This window comes from Charadrius vociferus, unplaced genomic scaffold (genome assembly GCF_000708025.1).
Source record: "Charadrius vociferus isolate BGI_N301 unplaced genomic scaffold, ASM70802v2 scaffold455, whole genome shotgun sequence".
Lineage (NCBI taxonomy): Eukaryota > Metazoa > Chordata > Aves > Charadriiformes > Charadriidae > Charadrius > Charadrius vociferus.
In genome coordinates, this window is record NW_009648550.1 from 6,018,958 (window position 1) to 6,040,650 (window position 21,693).

Here is a 21,693-nt window from a genome sequence, read left to right on the forward strand (position 1 = left end):
TCCGGGCCGTAACCTTGGGCTCCCCGCACAGCCCGGGGCAGCCGCCGGGCGGCTCTGCTGGCTCCGGCCCCCGGCCTCGGCACGCCGACCCGCTGCCTTGGCGGGGATGGACGCGCACACACGCCTATGTCTGTGCGTACGTGTGGGGGGTTTTATATTTGTGTGTATGTATCTATATGTGTGTGTATGTGTGTGACTGGGGATTGAATTGTTCTTCTCATCTTCGCGGCCAGCTGTGCAGCGCGCTGTAGTTTCTGAGTGTATCCGGATTTTGTCAGCGCTGGGCGGTGTGACAAATGTTTCTGTGTAGTTAAGTATAACTTTCTTGTGGGTTTTTTTCTTTTCTTTTTTTTTTTCTTTCTTTTTTTCCTTTTCTTTCCCTTGGAGAAAGGAAGGCTCACCTTTGAAGACTTTTTTTTCGCTTGTTTTCTTTCAGATGTATTGAAAGGTCTCTGAGGATACAAGTGCTTGTGTTGCCTCTCGGTGTCTGTGTGATTTACACAGACGTTTTTAAATCACTTAGTGGTAATTTTCAAAGCTAGGCGCAAAAACAATGTTTCCATTTTGCCAGCAAGGCTATGCACCCTATCTGATGCATGAGTTTGAATTATGTGCCATCAGACACCTGTTACTTAATCCTGTTTATCTTTTCCAGTTACAGTTACCCACCCTCGGTCTTTTTTTAATATCTGAAAATAAATTACAAATATTCTTTTATGCTGGCATCAAGTAGAAACCCAGGAATCTAATACATTTGTGAGGTATATACCATGTGTTTGTTAGGTGATACTTTCTCAAAGGGAGATGATTTTGGAAAGTTATAGAATAATCTTTATCTCCAGGGGAGTTTATATAATGTTAAAGTGGGGATGCATCTGTAAGAAGGCAGGCAGTAGGGGCTACACAAAATCAAAGTCTTGCACAGTATAAATCTTCAGTAAAGCATTCACATTCTCTTAATACGTAAATAACGTTCGTGTTTTCCAAACTTCACTTGATGTTGCACCATGGAATTTTCAGTTTAATAACCGGACTTAATGAGGATCCTCGAGAAAATGTCGCACTTCTGATTCTGCAAAAGGCTGGAGCAGATTCTTTCATAACACATTTATGTTGATGGTTGTATTCTGTAGTTTACTTGAGTAGTTTTAGCAAGCTAATGATATTACTTGCTTAAGGTTATTTTCTCTAACTTCTGAAAGCGTAATGTTGCCAGTATTTGCAGCCTTTCTCCAGCTTAAGGGTACCTAATATTGCTATGTAGCACAAAATAAATATTGTTATATAGAGCTGACCAATTTTGTATTATACAGAAGCAGTTTCTAAATATGAGTTGGGAACAGATTTATTCCTCTCTGCAACTGATAACTTCGTAAAGTAATTAAAAAGAAATTACAGGTTTCAGGGATGAGAATTCTCTTCCACAACTGTGAATACCACTCTGCCTTCAAATGTCAGTTTTGATTCATCTCCTGATGATATCACTAAAACCCAGGTATTAATATGAAAGTCAAACCTCTTGTGAAAACATAACCGCAAGTAGCTGCCAAAATAAAATTTTAAGATCTCGTTTGATTGCTGGATGTGGATACGTACTTGGTAGAGTAACAATGCCTTTTATTTTATAGACATGTGCCCACGCACAGGAGCTTTGTTCTAAAACAGTATTTTCTGTCATGAATTTATGCATAACCTACACTTGCTGCTTTTTCTTAGCAGGCAGGGAAGAAAGGTCCTTGAGGGGGAAGAGAGAAAGACCAAAAGGGAGAGGAGGGAGAATTCATATGAATTTACCTTACTGACAGAGGAAATACCTCTTTGTTATATATCAGCCAAAATCACTGGTTGTGTTCTGCTTTCACCTTTTCTAAAATAATGGCAAGTAGTGTGGGTTTGATATACACGGCTGCCTTCTGTTGCAGACTTTGGCCATTTATTCTAGTAATATCTGGCTGTGATGATGAACTTGGGGCTATGCTGTGAGTCTCTCAAGTATTTGTTACAGCTTTGTAGGAACTAATGGCTTTATTTTTACCAGGTTTACATACACTGTGTTGAAAACTTGTAGGGGTATAATTTCCATGCTTACTGAGATGACTTAATTTGTATTTCTTTTTTTGCTTTTTAACTTGTCACTTTTTGTGGTCTCCTTGCGTTGTTCAGTGGTTTGCTTTCCTTGGTGATTTTAACAGCTCAATTGCTATTCCTTCCTGTTTGTAATTTACTGAAGACTGAAGTCTGAATCTGCTGTTTTAATATTTTCATTAAAATTGAATTAATCCCTTTTCTAGGGGAAAAGGAGAAAGGGACAGAGGAATACTTATCAGAATTTTAAAAATGAGAACAAAAACTTAACACAAGCATCTTACCTAAGAGTGTCTAGTTGTGCAAATTGATACCTCATTGATTTCAGAGAAGGCTGCTTTCCTCTGTAATTTCAATCATTTGTCCCATTAGATTTGGGGAATTGTTGTAAATTAGTTTAGAAGTGAAATTTTCCAAATCATAAAATCTCTGGTTGGTTATTAGTAGAAATCATTATTAAAGGTTGCATAAGCATTATTTGCAGGATGGCTAATCAGTAGCCTGGGCTTAGTTCCATCTTCTAATAAATAGATGCATTGTGCTACTTCAAAAATTGCAAAATTGATGGCTTGAGTTCATTTACTAATTTTGCAAGATATGTAATACATCCAGTTTTGGGAAGACTTTTTGATGTCTGCAGAAGTTGCACATAGTGGAGATGTTTATGACCCAGAATGTTAACTCTTCAAAAATTTTTGTATTATACTGTTTAGGACGTCTCATTCTTATGAAAGATGCATGCGTAACACTTACCACATCAAAATTACCTAACTGCGTTCATCAAAGGCTCCGATAAATTTTATTTGGTAGGACTTTCTGAGAGCAGGCTTTGTGGTCCTCTTGCTGCTGCAGGAAAAGTGTGTGTTGACTTGACTTTGTTGTGGGATTTTTGGACTTTGTATTCTCAAAGATCTGACCTGTAAAGGGTTTGAATATATGGGATAGCAATGGTATAAATATTGAAAATACTTTGCTTTGACATTAACCTGCCTGCTTTGCTTATGTTCTTGCCCTGTGAGCACTAAGCTATGAAAATCTATCTTATTGGTTCTTACCCATCATCTTATGGTAGTGGTTTCTGGAAGTTTTGTAAATATGGATAAAGAGACTTGTGAAACTATGGAAGAAGACTGATTCCCAGCCATTCTGGAATTAATTAATTAAGTATGCCTAATAGTAACTTCCATGTTCCAGGAGGACGTGGTGATGTATCTGAGTGCATGGAATAGGGCTACAACATGCAGTCCTTTCGCAGCTGTCCTCACAGCGCTAATGCTGGGACTCTAGTTTTCAGGACAAGATGCTCCCAAGCGGCTTATGTGAGGCACAGAAATAGATGGTGCTGCACAACTGTGGCTTTAGAAATTCCTTTCCCCTGACTTCTGGATGATGAGTTGCCGATCTTTTCCCTGCAAGGTTGTCACTGCTGGTATCTTGGAAGAAAATCAATAGTTACGTTCCCTCCTCTTGAAAACATACATCAACTTATATAGGGTAGTAAAGTGCTGTGGTTTCTTTAGTCAGTTTGGCTATACAAGTCATTCTAGGTATCATCCGCTGAATGAAGAACTCATTAAAGCTGTATGTGCACAACAGCAAAAGAATCTTGACTTCTGGAGAAGAATGAAACAGAATTCGCACTTCCTTTCTGCTGAAGAGCCCAGCCACTTGGCAGACTGTTATGAAGTCATACTGTCCTGTTGGCCCTGTTATTAGGCTTGGATGAATGGTATTTGTGAATGGTTGTAATGTTTTGTTTCACCTTTGGAGTTCTCGGAAGCACTAGTCAGTCTTTCTGTGGAATGGAACCTGTTCCTGGGGAGCAGTGCAGGTGTCACGGAAAGGTTAGGTTGCCTTAACATAGTGTATCTGCTCATGAACACAGAGAAAAACAAGGTCTCCAGCTTTTAAGGCCGCTTGCCTTTTTCATGGTTTAGGTTTCTGTGGCAGATGGGGCTATTACTTCTCTCTCTCTAGGGCTTCCCATTCTTTTTCATTGCCAGTTACTGGTGTTGAGTTCTGTCTTGATCCTGTCCCACTAATGGCTAACAGCTGGTCATGGGACAGACAGCATAGATCACAAAGACCATAGATACGGTGTGGAACAGTCTCACTTGTCCTCCTCTGTTTAATGACAAACTCGTTTAATGAGTAGGTGAATCCATAATCTGCCTTTCTGGAATTGCTGCATGCTGTCTGATAGAAAACCTATTCTATAACCAGTAAGTGCTCCAATCTAGTTCCTGGTGTTGTATCTCTCTTTTTATAATAGCAAGTGATCAAAACTTGAGTTAAGTAGGTGATTGGCAGCTGTCACACATCTAAAGTTAGAGCCTTGCATTCCATTTTATGTGGCAGCTGTTATTGTGACACCATGAGGCCCTACATTTAGACAGTTAAGGGTCACTTGCTTGGTCTTTTCTCAAAATAAGAGCTTATTTCTTTAAGCAGTAACAAGAACTGGGAGCTTTAGGCAAATGAGGTGAGACAGTGTTTGGAATGTGGTCTATTGTAGGGTCTGTTTGTGGAGTTCTTTAAATTAGTATTGCTAACGTAACCATGCACCTCTGCCCTCTCATTTCTGAAAAAGCTGGCTTTGTTCAGTTGACTTTGGAGCTCTCAAATTGTAACTTTGTGAGCTAACCTTGCAAGTGGCAATTTTAGAAGACCACAAGAAGATGTGTAACATTATAGATGCTAGGTTCAAGAGTGACTGTTGAGATTGATGGATTGTTCCTTTTCAGATGTTGTACTGATAGATCATTTACTTGAAAAGTTTTAATCTAGGCTTGGTGTTTGTATTCTGTTGTTTTTATGTGTAATACCATCTGAAAATATGAAGAGATAAAAAATTTACAGATGTCATCTGCCTATCAAATAGTTACATAAAAGCATTTTATATCTGCAGTTGGTCTAGCAATCTGCCATCTGAGAGAGAATGTATATTCAACCTCAGAAATGTTTGCGTGCACTTTGGTAAGGAGGCCATGGGTATGAAAAAGGTATTAAAAGAGCAGGCTATTTATTCTTGAAGTTATAGATAGATTTCCTTTTCTAACAATTTCTATATTGACTTGAGCACACATGCTTCTGCAGACTGGAAGCAATCAGTCAGGAGGTTAGTGACTAATAAAGGGGGCAAAAAGAGCAAGGACTTGAAAGCTTAATAAGAAGTATCTCTTGGATTCCAGTGATCTAGAGTTTCCATGACCCTCTGAACAGTGTGATGTTGTGGAAAACAACAAGTAATAAGGAAGGTCTTGTGAGATGTAAGCTGTGGTTTTGAACAAGATAGGTTGGATGAAAGAGCTTCTCATAAAAAAGTGGTAATTTTTCCTCCTTGATCTTTTAGGCCATTCCAAAATTCTACAGGGTTTTCTGTTCCCATTTTTCTCCCTCTTGAACGTATTTATTTCCCATGCCTGAAATTGCCATGTCTTTCACGCTTGCTTTTTGGTTTCCCTTCCTAAGCTTGTGGAGATGTTCATCACTGATGTTGTCATATGCAGTATACTTGTTGCATGTACAGATCTTCTCTACTCTCCTATTAGCTGAGGCTGTGTTCTGGATACAAGATACTTGCCCCTATCTCTGTGGTTAGACATCCGTACTGCTGCTGTGATGCTAAAAGGAAACACAGGGAGGAAAGGAATTGATAGCTGTAGTAAAAGCCTATTTGTTCTGAAATACACAAATTAGGATAAAAGTTCTTAAAACCCCCAAACAACAAAAACCCCAACCCCAAACAACAATTTTGAATATTGATACCTTCACGGAAGTTGCTTTTCTTTGTTATGTAGACATGATAAGGACATGTTACTCTAATTCTTACAGGATTTCCCTCAGAAGAGAGCGAGTGGAAATGGAGGATGAATGCCTTATTGGGAAGTATGAGATAGTGCCATGGAATGGTTACTCTGGCTGAGCTAATGTGATCTATTGAACCAAACAGAATTGGTATAATCTTTTCTATGAAGGATCCTCATCAGGGAAGGAAAAGCATTTTTGAAGAGGAAAGGGGAGAGATGGGGCAAGAGGCTGATGAATTCATGGTAGGTTTGTTTGCAGAAATGACAATGAAGCACAACTCTGTTAAAGGAGAAATTGGCTGGCACAGTGTGGTGATGAAATGGACTGTGTCTTGCTCCTAAATCTTGACTGCAAGGCAGATGGGGGCTGTTTGATGATTTGATTTCATTTTATTATTTATTTTTCAGATGTAGTTCTTGAGGATTGGTGCAGATTAATTGGGCTCTCTGCTGGATTCAGAGCGTTGTACTGCATGTCTGACATCAGCAAAGAATAGACTGAGTAATTATTGCTTTCTGGTCTTTCAGTCTGTGTTATTTGTGTACCGCTTCCCTAGCAAAATATGCTTAGGAGTAATTGTGGTACATTAAATGACAAGGGAAGATGGAATGTGATTGCAGGTATATCAGAGCAGCTTGCAAATTAGATGCTGCAGTCTGGCATAAGAGCTGTTAGTCGCAGGTAATGTAAATACCTCAGCATCACTGCTCCGCTTGTAATTTTTGCATTGGAAATCTCCTGTATCTGCGTATGCTGCAGGTGCAGGGGAGCTCTTGGAAATTCCCCGTGATGTGTCTGCCATCCCTCACATGATGAGCTTATCTGCTTTGATTGGTGAATTCCCATGCTGAAGCAGAAGGAGGGGGTTTCTGGGCACGGGGAGGAGAAGAGGGAAGAGATGTGACCTGGGAGAATAACGGAGGGTTCAAAGAGGGCAGTCTGAGTGGGGAAGAGGAGGTTCAGCTGCTGCTCGTTGTCCTGGGGGGGTGGTGGTGCCATATTCTCCCAGGCACAACAGCTGGGGCTGCGAGACCCTGGCAGGTTCTTCTTGTTGCTTTAAAGCTAGGAGAAATAAAACCCACTGTACATCTACATTTACCCTGGGGAAGGACAGTTGGTGCTGTAATCTCTCTGCCCCAACTTAACTGATACAGTGATTGTTTCCAAATCTTTTAAAATCCGGCAATATCTAGCAGAGTCTGGCTGTTCTTTTTGCTGATGGTCTGGTTTTCAGCTATTAAATACATAGTAGCTTTTTGTTGACCCGTGACTATAGCAGGTGGCTGAGAAGAGAACTAACTTCTCAGAAGACCTTGGCTCAGGTCAGAATGAAACAGACATAGTTTTTTTCAATCGCGCAGGTTGCTACTTCCCTGCATTCAGGTATCATTGGTATAATTTTGCGAACTTAAAGGAGACCCTTGTCTACTTGGATGCATCCTAAAGCATTATGTATGTTTGGCCCTATGTGCTTTTTTTAAATTTTTTTCTTCCCAGATTGAGAAAATACTGGAATCAGCACATATGTCTAGCCTCGCCAACAGGTATTGATAAAAAGGTCTCCTTTGAGATATTCTAATGAGAGCATAACGTTAACTTTGAAAAGTCATACAAAAACTGTTTGTAACTGTGTGCCATTTTGTGTGTGTGTCTTTATACAAGAAAATGTTTTACAGTTAAATTAGTCTTTGCATGAGGTAATGGAAGTATTTGCACTGTTTTTGTGGGAGTTATTGCCATCTCTTCCCTTGTTGAATTAATGAAGACTGACACCTTGGAAGAAGCATATGGTACTTAATGCTCACTGGGGCAAGTCTGGTTAAAAAGCTGTTGTAGTGCTGGTGACCTTGGTAACCTGTATTGGTGCTTTTGTGAATGGATGCACGGATTGCACGCATAGGAGAGAATACCCCACGTGTCTCTTTTGCAAACTTAGGTGTTGATTACCTTTACATTGAAAAAGAAAGACAGCTAATGATCACTTAGTTTTCTGGAGGGAGCTGGTAGTAAAGATGTACAGGTACAGATGGATAGGAAAAAGAAACTGTATGTCTTCTGCATTTTGCTTTTATCTCTCTAGAGAGCTGTGGGATCATTACTATGGAGAAATGTGAAGTGTTGTTCCTATTGCGTGTATTTGATTGGTTGGTATGGAAGGTATAAATCTTGGTTTCTGCTAGTCCGGTTGAGTTCATTTAGAGGAATTCTTATTAATGAAGTCTGTACTGCAAAACTGTGGTCCCTGTGTGGATAGAGGAATCACAGCTCACTTAAACCTTTATCTGGTAGTCCAGATTGCATATAAAAACTTAATCACCATTTCTTTGCTGCATCTTCATTGTCAGTGCTGATCCTTTCATTCAATTGTAGCCTCAGAAAAAAGAAAATGTGTTGGTTTTGGCTACGGTAACAGTCTACCAGTTGATTTATTCAGTTTTTTTTTGTTTGTTTGAATTTTTTTTGTTTTGTTTGGTTGGGGTTGTTTTTGTTTGTGTTTTTTTGGTGTTTGTTTTGTTTTTAAGGTAGATAAATGGTGCTCTCCAAGTTTTGTGTTAGTTTCTAACAGCTTTCCTCTGGTGAACCAGAAGCCTTGTGTAGCATAAATGCATTTCCAGATGTGAGGAAATCAAAAGTATATGTTTGCAGTAATCCTTTGCTATACAAACACAAATACTTGTTTTGTACATGCTTCTTGCATTTTAAAACACATGAGGTGAAAGCAATACTTACATGAGTAGCTATGAACTGGCATGAAGTAGACTACTTCTGGAAAAAAAAAGTGAGCTTTATTGCTGGGGATGGGTTTTTTTTTGTAATGATCTTTGTGACACTTCAATTTTCAAAACTAAATCAATTGAATCAATCTGTCAAGAAATACATGCTCTGGTTCATATATCTTTGATTTAGTTATGCTCAGTAAAATAAACAGTGCCCTGGAATCTTCACTGATCTCATCCTGCTTTCATTTCTAATTTATCCTTGAAAAGACACTGCTCACTTTAATTTAGTATAAACACCTCCCTTCCGCACAGTAAAACAACTGAAGATTAATATTGTGAAAACAAAGATGTAATTGCAGCTCTCAGATGTTTGATATGTTAAAAAAAAAATCTGTTGAATTGATGTACAATCATGCAAAAAGATATACAGGTAGTTCTTCAGGTAATTTTTGAATTGTCAAATGATTGATACGGTGATTAGTTTTCTGTGATTCGGGTGCTGAGCAATGTGGTGCGATTACTTTAAGGCTTTTGAAAACCGGAAAACAGATTTTGAAATTCACACATAGAAATGGCAGAGGGAATTACATCACTGTGTTAACCGTTACATTATAGAGGTTTAAGAAGTTGGCACCATCCTACTGTAATTTAGTGTCAGAATGTTCTCTCTGTATTTTAATGTAATTTTCATTCTCTCTTTTTTTTCTTTAATGGAATTGTTTTCTTTACAGAACACAGTCTTAGTACAACAAAATATGAGAGATTTTCCAGTCATGTAAAGTTACATTAGTCTTTTTTGGGGCTTAGTTTTTGAATTATTTATTTTTTTCTATTCCCTTAATAAATACTGATAGCTAAAGGAATAACTGCTGCCTTTAGCAGCATTTAACTACTCATGAAGACCATGAGTAATTTGAAATTTTAACCAAAACTTGGATCATTAAGGTGTTGCTATGCCTGGTTCATCTTACAGATCTGTGGAACTATCAGAGTAAAGTGTCAGCTCTGTTTAGAGCTATGAAACTATATACCCAAAAGTTGTAAAACTGTAGACCTATGGTATTTGTTAGGTGAGGTAAATCTCTTCCTTAAAAAGTACTTGGTAATTTAAATGGTAATGGTTTTTCTTGTAATACTGCTTAATTTCATAAACCATTAGGCGGAATACCTCAGTTGCTAAGAAGCTAGCTCATCATTTTGATTAAAAAGTAGGTGCTTCTGTATACATGAAGTACAAGTAAATTTCTGGCTGTGTTTTGTTTTGTGAGAGTTTTTTAATTATTATTTTATTTTTATTTAGAAGTTGAAGAAAAGATAAAACTTCTGGGTTAATTCTAAATCATGTGAAGGAATTCTTATTTAAAATTGACCAAAAGTAGATTAATCTCCCCCACCACCCACCCCCTTCTGCATGCTATCATCACATCTCCAGTTTTAGAAACTAAAGAATGTTGTCTTAACGGCTTTGGCAGGGCATGTTTCGCTTAGCTGAGTAGTCTTCAGTTCAGCTGGTAATTAGTACATCTCTTAATGACTGAAACATAATTTTGAACATGAAAAGCCAGCTTTTGTTAGCAATGCCTATTGACAAATCTATGTGTTACAAGTGTGTAACCTAAGTCAGTTTGAGCCTTAGATTCAACTCAAAATCACTTGGCCTCATCTAAGGTGCCTTCTGGAAGGTTGTTGCAATTTATCTGTTCTCTCTTAATGTAATACTGCATCTGCAGTTTTAACAAGCAAGATTCATAGGCCAAAATTGTGTGTGTCCACTTATTGGTGTATTCCTTTCATTGTTAAAAGGGAAAATAATAATAGAAAAAATTACTGTATGAGGAGTACATCACTAGAGATGTGGTTTCTTCTGCTCTCAGTGCAGCTCATTCTTAGCAAAGCCCATGAGATAGGGATTGGTGAGATGGTGTTCTCTGAGATGAGAATCAGGGTATATAAATTGAGTCTCATATCTGTCATTCTTGTTTGGGCTTGATACGGTAAGTAGCTCTGTAGACCCTGTCTAGCCCTGTGCTGCTAGTATTGCTTTCTCATTTGAGCCATGTTTTGGCCTTGCAAAAGTTAGAGCAAGTCACTTAATTTTTCACTTTCTTGTGGCTTCCCATCTTGAGAAAGAGATTTTATGGTCACCTCCCAAGGTATTAGAAAAACCTGGGTGATGCTTGTTTGCAGAGTTTTTTGACATCCTTTATGAGGGGGGTTGGAACTCAATGATATTTGAGGTCCTTTCCAACCTAAACCCTTCTATGATTCTATGAGTGGTGCTATAGTTGTTGTTGGTTTTTTGTGCCAGTCTACTCACTGCCTCTAAAAAGTTGGCAGTTGCTTAAGAGCACTCAGAAGCAAAGCAGAAGAAAGGGAGTGGAGGGGGGCAAAAAAGAAAAAGGCTATTCTATCCAATAGATAATTGAATAGCTTCTCTTTTGTTGTTTTTTTTTAAATCTTGAAATTTGATCTGACAAAAGAAAGGTAACCAGTATGTAAATAGTGTCAGGAGTTACTTGGTGGAAGGTATGCCTTCTATGAGAAGTAAAACTGACTTGAGTACGGCACACTGCATCTGCACAAACCCAGCCCTTCAGAGCTTGAAATATGATTAAATCAGTCTGTAGGCTTTGCAGGTGAAATGCTCCATTTGGCTTCATAACTGTATTTGACAGTATCCTATTGGCTGTACATCCAATGAGGCTCCAATTATTCCTTCCAAAGTGAAGTGTATATCCATAAAGTTGTCTCAAGGTGCATGTCAGCAACTAGGCTGACATGTACTTGCTAAAAGTGCTCTTTTTCAGAAAAAAACACACCCCTAGTTTGTGAGATCGATGTGAAAGACCGCACTTTTTCAGGACGGAGAGAAATTGCTGGAATTGTAGCTTACTATATTGAGGCTCATATAACTTCTTAAAAATTAATTTTTAGCTCAGTTTCAGCAGAGCAAGGAGTGGCTGTTAGGACCTGTTGATCCTGTAGTAAGTCTGGTAGTGTTGCTGGGTTAGAGTACGTAACCTGTTGTGACACAGGAGGGATAGGGGCCCAACCTGAAAGCTCTTTCTTTACTGTTTGATGTTGGTTTGGTGATTCCACCATCTAGCCCTCTTCCCACCTCCTCGTATCTTTTGGGCATAGGCATATCTGACTGTAGCAGACTTGTAAAATTAGATTTCTTTGTTCTGCACCAGGACCTGGGTTAAATACCGCAAGACACCCCCATCACCACGCCCACTGTTCTGATTACTGTATTTTTTCAATACCTATCTTAATGTCATGATAATGCCCGACATGAAGGCTCATGGTCTTGTGAACAAAGGGATACACAACAGCCTTCAGCAGTGCACATCAGAACAACGTCCATACTTCCAGCTCAGCCCTTAAAGTATAAACTAAAATACAGCACAATGTAGATGTCAATTCAGGAATGTTAGGTAGGTTTGGTATGATCCCTTAAGGATTCTTTCTTCATGTCCTAAATTGCAGGGTTTCTGGGGCAGGAACTATCCTTGCATTATTTATTTTATGGCATTTATTACGATGCAGCCTGATTTTATTTTATTTTTTTAAACCTGATTGGTGCCCATTTGCTGATATCGCCAATGAGATAATACACTGCAACACGATGTTTTTAATTAGAATATATATACAACACTATTTTATGCAAGTTAAAAAGAAACCACATCCATGTTCAGTTCAACATGCTGAAGCATCTAAAGGTACAAAGCAGCTTTCAGAATGATTATGACAATTTTATATCTTTTTATATTCCAATTGTTGAGACTTTTTTTAGTGTGATAGGAGGGCTTACAGAAGTCTGCAGCGTATGTGTTAGTGACAGGGATTCTGGTAAATTACTTCTTGACCTTGACTTGCAAATCAAAATGTAGAAAATCAGGGGCATGGACATATTATACCAGGACAAACTCCCAGGAGTGCAGCTTAATGTATAGAGCAAGGCATTGCTCATACTGCTTAGATTGTTGTGTCATGCAGCATTAGAGGCCATTGTCTCTAATACCTTTGTTAAAGAACAGATCCGGTTTTGATTTATAGCACAGCAGTAGCAAAGTTCCATTCTCTTCAGTTTTAGAAGTATAGTCTGATATAGGATATTTATCAAGCAGTCTTTTTTTATATAATCTTTGACACCAGTCTCCCAGCAAAAACTTAAATGTGCCTCTTCGTGTTCTTTCTAGGTATGGGATTCCTTCTGTAAACCTTTAAGTCAGAGCATACCTCAGGAGCACCTTTTTCTTTTTCTTTTTTTTTTTTTTTGCAACTGTATGGAGATAGCCTGAATCAGCAAATCTTGCTTAAAACCATAACCAAGCCAAAACTATATATATGTATTAAAAAATATATTTCTTTTCAGTAAACTGAAGTACCTGCAGACATCAGGCCTACCACTGAACATCCCTGTCAGTTTTAAAACTAATTGATATGGGTTGTGTTGTTTCTGTTTCATCCCTCTTTCTTTTAGTTCTGAGAAGGGCAACAAAGAACAAACCCTGAACAAATCCAACTGCACAGTCGGGTTAGAAAAGAAATAGACCGGGCAGAAATTGCAATCTAATGTATAAAGCATAGATCTAGAAATATGTTTCAGCTATGCTAAAAATTATTTGACACTCCGCAGTCTTACAACAGTCAGTGATCTAATAGTGGTTCTAGAATCTTTTTTTAAGTGTTGTACATACTTGTTAAAAATGTTCCTTCCCCCAAAGAATTTGTAACACCAGTATAGAAGGAGCAGAGAGCTGAATGCAATTTTCAGTGTATAGGCAACAGAATGTAAGCGTGAAACAATTCTAATTACACGTGGTAAAGATCAGCCTAACAATTCAAGCTGCATGTTTTAATAGCTTTTGGTCAAGTGAGACTTCCAAGTTATTGACTTCCCTTTTAAGTGTAGGTTTTTCCATTGGACAACTAGCACAGACTAGTACTGCCTACCATTATAAGAGATTTGTTTCAATAAAGCCTGCAGCATTGGGCCCAGGATATTTGCGCAATGAGGCTCTGTAAACTTCTGTTGCAGATGTGTAATGCTTTGATCTGTTTACTGGACAAACAAAAAATTAAACTGTTAATTGTTTGGGAGAAACTAGTGGACAGGAAATCTGACTAGCCATATCAGATTTTGCCCCAAGAAATTGCATCAGTTTTTAAAAAGAGGCATTGTACTTGCAGCTTAATGTTTAAACCCGGTGTCAAAATGTTATGGCAGAATAATGCAAACCGATAATGCAAATGGTTTTCTTGGGTGGATTTCAACTCCTGTGCTAGTATCTGGTACAATATATTTGCTTTCTTGCATTGAAATACCATTTACATCACAATAATGCCACTTTTAGCTAGCTGGTTGCAGCCAGATTCAGCATTAGTAATTAAAATTGTTTTGAAATGTATCTGTTTATTACAGTGTAAATTTTTCTTTTATACTTCATATTATTCAGTGACTAAACATGTTTACTTTGAACAGGGTATGTGTTCTAGGTGGGTAGAAGCAAAATAAAAGCGTGTTTAAGCCAATGGTAATTTACTTTCAGCTCTGTACATTTTGTTGAGACAAGAAAAGCTGCTGGCATTTGGGCCTTGCAGTGCATTATGCAGTGACTTACCAGTAAGATTCTCCTATGGAATCAAAACAAATTGGAAAGCAGAGTGAGAAAAAGGAAGAGATATTTGTATGAATTGAATGTCTATGGCCTGTAGTTTGCCATCCTCTGTTGCTTTTGTTGATATGTCTGGTTATGTAAATGTCTTCCCACCACTTTCTTCTTGAACTTGCAGCAAAGCAGTTTTGTTATGGTGTAACATCTGCTAGCATAAAAATGGTTGTAGATATACTGCATCTTCACTGTGCAGCCCAGTAGGAAGTAAAGAAGGGATGGAAAGGAGTGTTCTCTGGAAGCGCAGATGGCTTTAGTAATTAATAATGTTTTGCAAAATAGGTTTTTTTGGGGGGTGCGGTGGGTGTGTGTTGTTTGTTTTGTGTTGTTTGTTGGTTTTTTTAAGTATAACTTAGTATGAATGCCAAAAAAGTGACTGTATGAAAAAGCTGACTCCATCTATTTGGCTCATTAAACCTTCCTGAAGGAAAATACCCAATCTGCTTAGCTGTGTACTCTCCTATGTGTTATGGGACAAAGAGGTTTGGATAAAATGGCATGCCCATTCTGTGTTATTTTGCATTGTGCAGTGTATCTTGTATTATAACCAATATGTAATTATCTCAGTAAATATTCAAGGGGAAAAATAATGCTGCTTAATCCCTTTCTCTTGCTGTAATGGAGGATTGGCATAATAAAAGTATAGATCAGAACATGCTATGTTGGAGTTGCTGGCCTATGTTTCAAAACATGAACAACAAGAAGCAAGCTACCAGGTTCTGGAACATGTGGCACATCCCACAAAGAATGACTGAGCCCCAGTAGGATTTCTGTGATGATGCTGAGCTTTCCCTGGAGACCTTAGATGACTGCGTTTTATCTTAGTGATTTAAAGTGTTGGCAGCTGGCGGCTTGCTGGCCTGAAAAGAGTATCCATCCTCTTCCCATCTTTTCACCTGCTGCATGTTGCGCTGGCTGTGTGTTGAAGTCTATGATTGCTCCTTCATTTCTGTTTTCTTTGGATATGGTGAGACACCCCTAAACTTTACTCTTGGTAGGAGTGCAGTTTTTTATGAAAATAATGAATTTCAGTGGCGTCCAAGCAGAGTAAAAGCATTTACCCATAACTGACCTGGATTTAGTAATGCTGTAAATGAAGACTTGGATTGTCTTTCATCAGCAGTGAGTAATTTCATAGATTGAAAACCTGTTAAACTGCAGCATGATAATTTTGGTTCCAGAGAATTGCTATAGGTGACTGTAAAAATTGAGTACTTCCTCCCCACCCCCCCAAAAAAACCCATATGTAAAACTACCTGCAGGAACTTGAGGATAGTATGTAGTTGTTACATCCAAGATACCCTGAAATTCTGTGACTTAAATTGCAGATTGTGTTTCTTAGGCCTATTACACCTACAACTGATGAGAGCTTGTGGTAACTGTTTATATTGCGCTGTTGTTTATTGCTTGGCTTAAATTATGTGGTTTTATCATGTAAATACAATTTGTTCACTGTAGAAAATAGTCTGAAAGATTTTATTATTTACAAATAATTTTGGAGGCTGTACTTAACTATTACTGATTGATATGCTTTTCATAAAGTAGAATTTCGAGGCTCCAAATTATTTGGAGTCTCTGCGGAAATAGTCTGCCTCTTTCAGGAATCCAGTGTGCTGAATCTTGCTCATCAAACACCAAGAAGTACTTTTACTTTTCAGTTAAGCTATATGCACCCTGGTCCTGAGTTGAACTCTCTTGACTCATGATGGCATGTCAGATGTAGGACTAGAACTTAAGTGTGTGTTGTGTATGGCACTAGCAGCAGGTTGTATACTTTCTTTGTTTAATAAGTTTCTGACTTAATTCAGTGAAGCTAAATGCAACAGTCCTTAATAAAACCATACGTGGTTTATGGATGTGATTTCCATCATGGTATTCCTTTGGCAGAAATGGATGAAATGTTATTTCTTTTTTGTTTGTTTGTTTTGGTTGTTTGGGGTTTTTTTGTTGTTTGGGGGTTTTTACTGTTTCTGAAATGATTGACTAATAATTCTGTTTAACTGTCTGTTTAGCTGCTTCTTTTGTCTGTGAATCATACTGTCAAGTTGTTATTTACTTGGGATAGACAGCCATATCCCCCTCTAGTCAGTGCTATCCAGGTCAGGATCAGTGAAGAAAAGGTGCAGCGTTATCTGGTAACTGAAGAGGCTGCTGATCTTGTGGATTAGTATGTGAAATGTTCCAGAAAGATATGCCAGAGGCTGAAATTACGTAATGCTTTGAGCAGGAAGTCACCGCATTATGTGTAGAGTATGTCACCAGCAACAGACTGATGTCCCTGGCAAGGCTCCACTCCAGGAAGGAGCTGAGGTTTCTCAAAGGCTTCAAATGAGAATGAACGATTTGACAGCATGGATCTTGCAAGAACAGCTTGCCCCATTGAAGGCAGGAGCTGGCAGCGCACAGCCGTGCTGCGTGGTGTTAGGAGGCAGGGGGCTGACATAACATTGTTTTGGTGAGTGTGGTTTCCTGCCCACGAGTGTGTACCAGCTGGCACCATCTTATCACAGCCCCAGTGTTAGAGAGTGATTTTTTTTTTTTTTTTCCCCCAGGTTTTTGGGGTTGTGTGTTGGTGGGTGTTTTTGTGGGTTTTGGGGGATTAGGGTGTTGTGTTGTTTTTCCAAATCCTGAAAAACAGTTGCAAAGAAAGGACCTTTATAGAAACTACATGTCCAGATTTTTGTATAGGGAATTTAGGTCTGAAAAATCTTAAATTTGTGTGTAAAAATAACTAATAAACAGGTAAACTATGGTTGATGTTCCTTTTTGGCACCAACTGAGTGAAGGTTTGGTAGGTAATGACTGTTTCAGGATATATTGACAGACTAAAATTGTCATGTTTAAATTAAGATTCTAATGGTATTTTGTAAATTGGGTATTTGAACTTCACTTTCAGTTTGAATCAGGCAAGAGGTCCTTACTGGAATTCTAAAGTTTCAGTCTCCCAGTGGGTAACTCAAGGCGCACTTCATCCATTGCTGAATGTCTGTAGATGGGAAACAGTTATAGACTTCTAGGAGTGTGTTCCTGTCAGGTCATTCTCCCTGATCATTTCAGAGAATGACGGGTGAAAAAGAAACTTGTATGTTAGATCTCTGTTGATGAATACTTGTTTTCTGCTTTAAAATAATAATAAAAAAATAATCTGTTGACAAGCCGAGTCTCGATGAAGGCTGTCCATCCTTTTGAAAGATGATTTAGCTGGGAGTTTTGAAAACCTAAGTCCTTTCCTCGTAGGTTATTAGGAGGTAAAGTCACATGAAGAGAGAGAGAGGGGCAACCCCCCAAAAAATTTAAGGTGACAGGAAAGTTCAGGTGACTAATCAAGAAACAAGTCTTGCCTTATTGAACAGTAGTTAAGAAATCTGTGTTGTGGCCAGTGTTCATCATTGGCCACTTCAGAATTTGGTGCCTCACCACCTGGTTAGGGGATGAGTTGCAATTAAGGTCCTGTGGTATCTATCTGGCTAGGTGCTCAGGAAGTGAGGAACATAAAGTTAATGATCCTCTGAAAAAAAGTAGGTATCAAGGTACTTAAGACCAGCCTATTCACCTCTTCTAAAAAAATATATGTTGTGTTTTTTTTTTTTTTCCTTTGAAACAGGAGAGAAATTAAAATTGTAGGACTTTTCTATTTTAGCTGTTACAAGCAGCTGTGGAACAAAGGATAAACCTGAGGCTGCAGCTGCCTTCCGTTTCCCCGTGAGTAGTTAGGTTACTGTGAATTACAGATTGCTCGGTGTTTCTGCCTGTGTAACTGAGACTTGACTCTGGCTCTAAATGTTTCCCTCAAAGAATTTACAGTCTTAATAAGAGGGCCATTGGAGATTTTGAACACAAACAAGCTTCTGAAGAAATACTTAACTGGTGAAAAGAAAAAGATTTTTGGTATTTGCATAACTAAAAAGAAACTGGTTTGGTTTTTTTTTTCATTAAATTTATGAGATTGTACTCATCTGTTTACATGGAACATGAGAAATTTCAGAGCCCAATGGCAATTTTACCCAGAAAGCTGTAAATGATTAAAATCAGTTAAGAAACAGATTCTGTTATGTGCATTAGGTATGGTATGATGCTACTGATTTCAGTGGAGATGTGCTGAATTTTACGCTGATGTAACAGTGTTGAAATTCGACCACAATCTGCAAGACAACAAAAATATTTGAGGTGTATCTGTCATTGCAGACTAACACAGTAGCTTGTATGCTTGAAAATATTTTTTGTAATGTCTTTGTTTTTTCCACAGAAACATGTTTTGAATAGTGAGTTTATTTTAGCATTAAGTCGGCTTTAGTTGACCCCAGAAGTAAGTGTTAAGGACACTTCTGTGTTCAGCTGTGAGGTGGTGGAGACCCAGTGATATCTTGTTATGTAATTATGACCTACTGAGGCCAGCCTGAAAGTAAACTAGCAAAATGAGAGTGCTTGAGGCATTAAAAAAAAAAAAAAAAATCAAACAAAGGCACTGTGAAGTCTTTTACTAGAAGAGCATGCTGTCAATATTTAATGAGAACAAAGTACCTAGCCATCATCCTCTTGAAGTTGCTATTAATGTTTTGGAAATACTTCTGTTTCAATGGAAGTTTTTGGCAACTTTGGGAGAATTCAGCGGAACAGGAAACTATTTTCTTTAACTGCTCTCATTGCTGTAATTTTGATTGCTGTGCTTCTCAGTCCCTCTGGTATACTACTTAAGGCGTTTTATACACTGTGTTTTCAAGGCAAACTCTAGACCTACAACGTGCTCCAGCCTCTCTTGGCTGAGAAACTTGTTTTCTAGAACCTCTCTGTTTCTAATCGTGCTGAGGCTTTTTATTTTTTTTCCTTTTATTTTCTTTTTCTTCTGTACCTCATAAAACTTAAAAGGTATCAGGTCAGATTTAATCCTGAGTATGCGCCTAGTGAATGCTCTCAATTTTAGGCTTCAATTTATTTTACTTTAAAGGAAAAAAGATGAAGCTTAATGAAAGGGAGAAAATACAGCTTCTGTCCCAGTGCGCAGGAGCTCTTGATAGAGATTTGTTTGAAAGAGCTACAGTTCATTTTATATTACTTTCAATAATATTTCACATTATTTTCATTTTTTCTTTTAAAACATGTTCCCTTATAATACCTCAGTTTCTAACCTAAATTTGGATTTGACTTCCTTTTTAAATGCTTGTTTGTCGTTTTCATTCCAGTTTCTGTAAATCTGATGGTTTGCTTGCTGAGTGGCTGTTGTGCTCGTGTCCATTTTAAGCTCATATACAAAGGACTTTAGACATAGAAATCAATTGGTTTTGAGCATTTTAAAAAAGAGGGGGAAAAAGTAACAACAGCAAAACGGTTGGCATTATTGATACAGGGGTGACAGCCACAGGATCTGTACAAGGGCTTCCTCAGAGGAAGCTTGGGAAGAGGTCACTTTTCCCTTGAAGCACTCAACTTTATGATGCACAGAGTATATTGCGGAAGACAAAAATACTAGAACGTCACTAGGACTCTGCTATGACCCTATTGCTGGCCTAATGTCTAGAGCTAAGGGAACGGTATGAGTCCCTTTACCCACTTGTGCTGCCCAGTAGCACGGAAGTGTGGAATGCCCCTGTGCTGCCAACCCCATCACCAACCAAACAGAAAGGGGACAGACAGAAGAAGTGGATATCAGTGAATTAGTTGATGCTTTTATCCTTCTAAAGCATTGGCAAAAGCAACGGGGGAAGTATGCTTTAGCACTAATAATGATGGCATAATTTACTTTTTACCCAAAGCTGGGATGAGAAAGAGACCTGATTATATACCTTATTATTTATATATATTATAAAGTACATTGTTTTGCTCTGCTCCTGACATACTGCTCCATTCTTGATCTCCATTGTGTAGGGTTAGTTTCTAGTTTTAAATGCTTGGAAGAAGAGATACCACGTGTTAGTTTCACCTGCAGCTATGATGCTTTTGCTTAGATAACAAGGACAGAAGGCAATTTCAAACTAAAATGAACTTCAAACAAAAACTCACTGAGTGTGCAATATTTATGCTTGCTATGGTGTACATAGTCGGATCCATAAGGAGAAATTATTTCCGGGGGAAAAAGAAGGTCTTGAAGTAGTTCACTGTTTTCATTAGGTAATTAAATATTAGTATGCACAATTAAGGCTTTCCTTTTTTTTTAGGGAAAGGAAGAAATTTTCTACAATGGAAATTTCTACAGAGTAATTTCTGATTTTCAAAAGGTATGTGTTTTCTGTTCTTTTAACATTTTAATTATTTTTTTAAGTAGATTATTTATTTCAGGTTCAAAATATGGTTTAATGTTTCAATACTGCACTGTCTGTATTAGTAGAATGAGAAATGTATTCTGAAAAAAATAACGGTTGGGGTTCACAAGAGGAGAGAAGTTATTAGAAATTTATGTCATAACTCTGCAAATTCAGAGTATGCTGTGCTCTCCTGAAAACCAGATACCCTGACACTTAAGAAGCATGTGCGTTAGGATGATCAGTGACACTGACAGATGGGGGTATTCTAAGTCCTCATCTGTTTGTAGTAGCCTAACATTCTGGGAAGTCCAGGTGAGTAATAAACTGGTCTTTTGTTTCTCCACCCCTCAGCCCTGACTAAACTACAAGCAATAGTGTGAAGCCATTCTTAAAACCGCTGCAAAGGCAATTTAAGTGCTGCAGTCTCTATTTGATTCCAGCAGATTCTCCTCACCTCAAATTTGTGGAAAACAATTTTTTTTTTATTTTTCCTTTTTAATACTCAGGGTTGGATCACTTTCACACCAACTTACTTTCACTTCATACATACTCCTAGTCTGAGTGTAGTTTTATGTATCCCACTGGCTTCAAGGATTCTTACCCTATTGGCTTCTGCTGTCTGAAAGTGACTTTCCCTCCAGAAGCACCAAATTGGCACAAAATTCCATTTGCTTTAGTATCCAGGCCTTGAGCAGGCTTAAAAGGGTTTTTGATGCAAATGCTGTTTTCTCACTAGTCCTGAGTGAGACCTCAGTCTTGCCCTGTTGGTTAAGTCATTCAGTTTAGTTTAAGTGATTTCTTTGATGCCCATCCTTACTGCATAGGAGCAGAGCACCGCATATGTGGGTAGAGTGTAGAACTTCATGCACTATTTTTTCTACTGAAATTTTTGTAACTGACCATGACAAGGTGGTGTATTTACTTTTTGTCGTTGTTCATATAAAAATGTATCTAAATTCACATCAGAATTCTCTGATATAATCTGAGATGATTTCTCAGATGAGGATTCCAATTGCAGATAGATCTGCTCAAGAGGGATCTTTTGCAGGAAAATTTCAGTGCAGAAAAAGTCATTGACACCAAAGGCTATGGTTGTGTTGGTCTTCTAGAATTTTAGAATTAGAGGGAATGGTGTGATGGTTGTAGGTAGTGCTTTACATA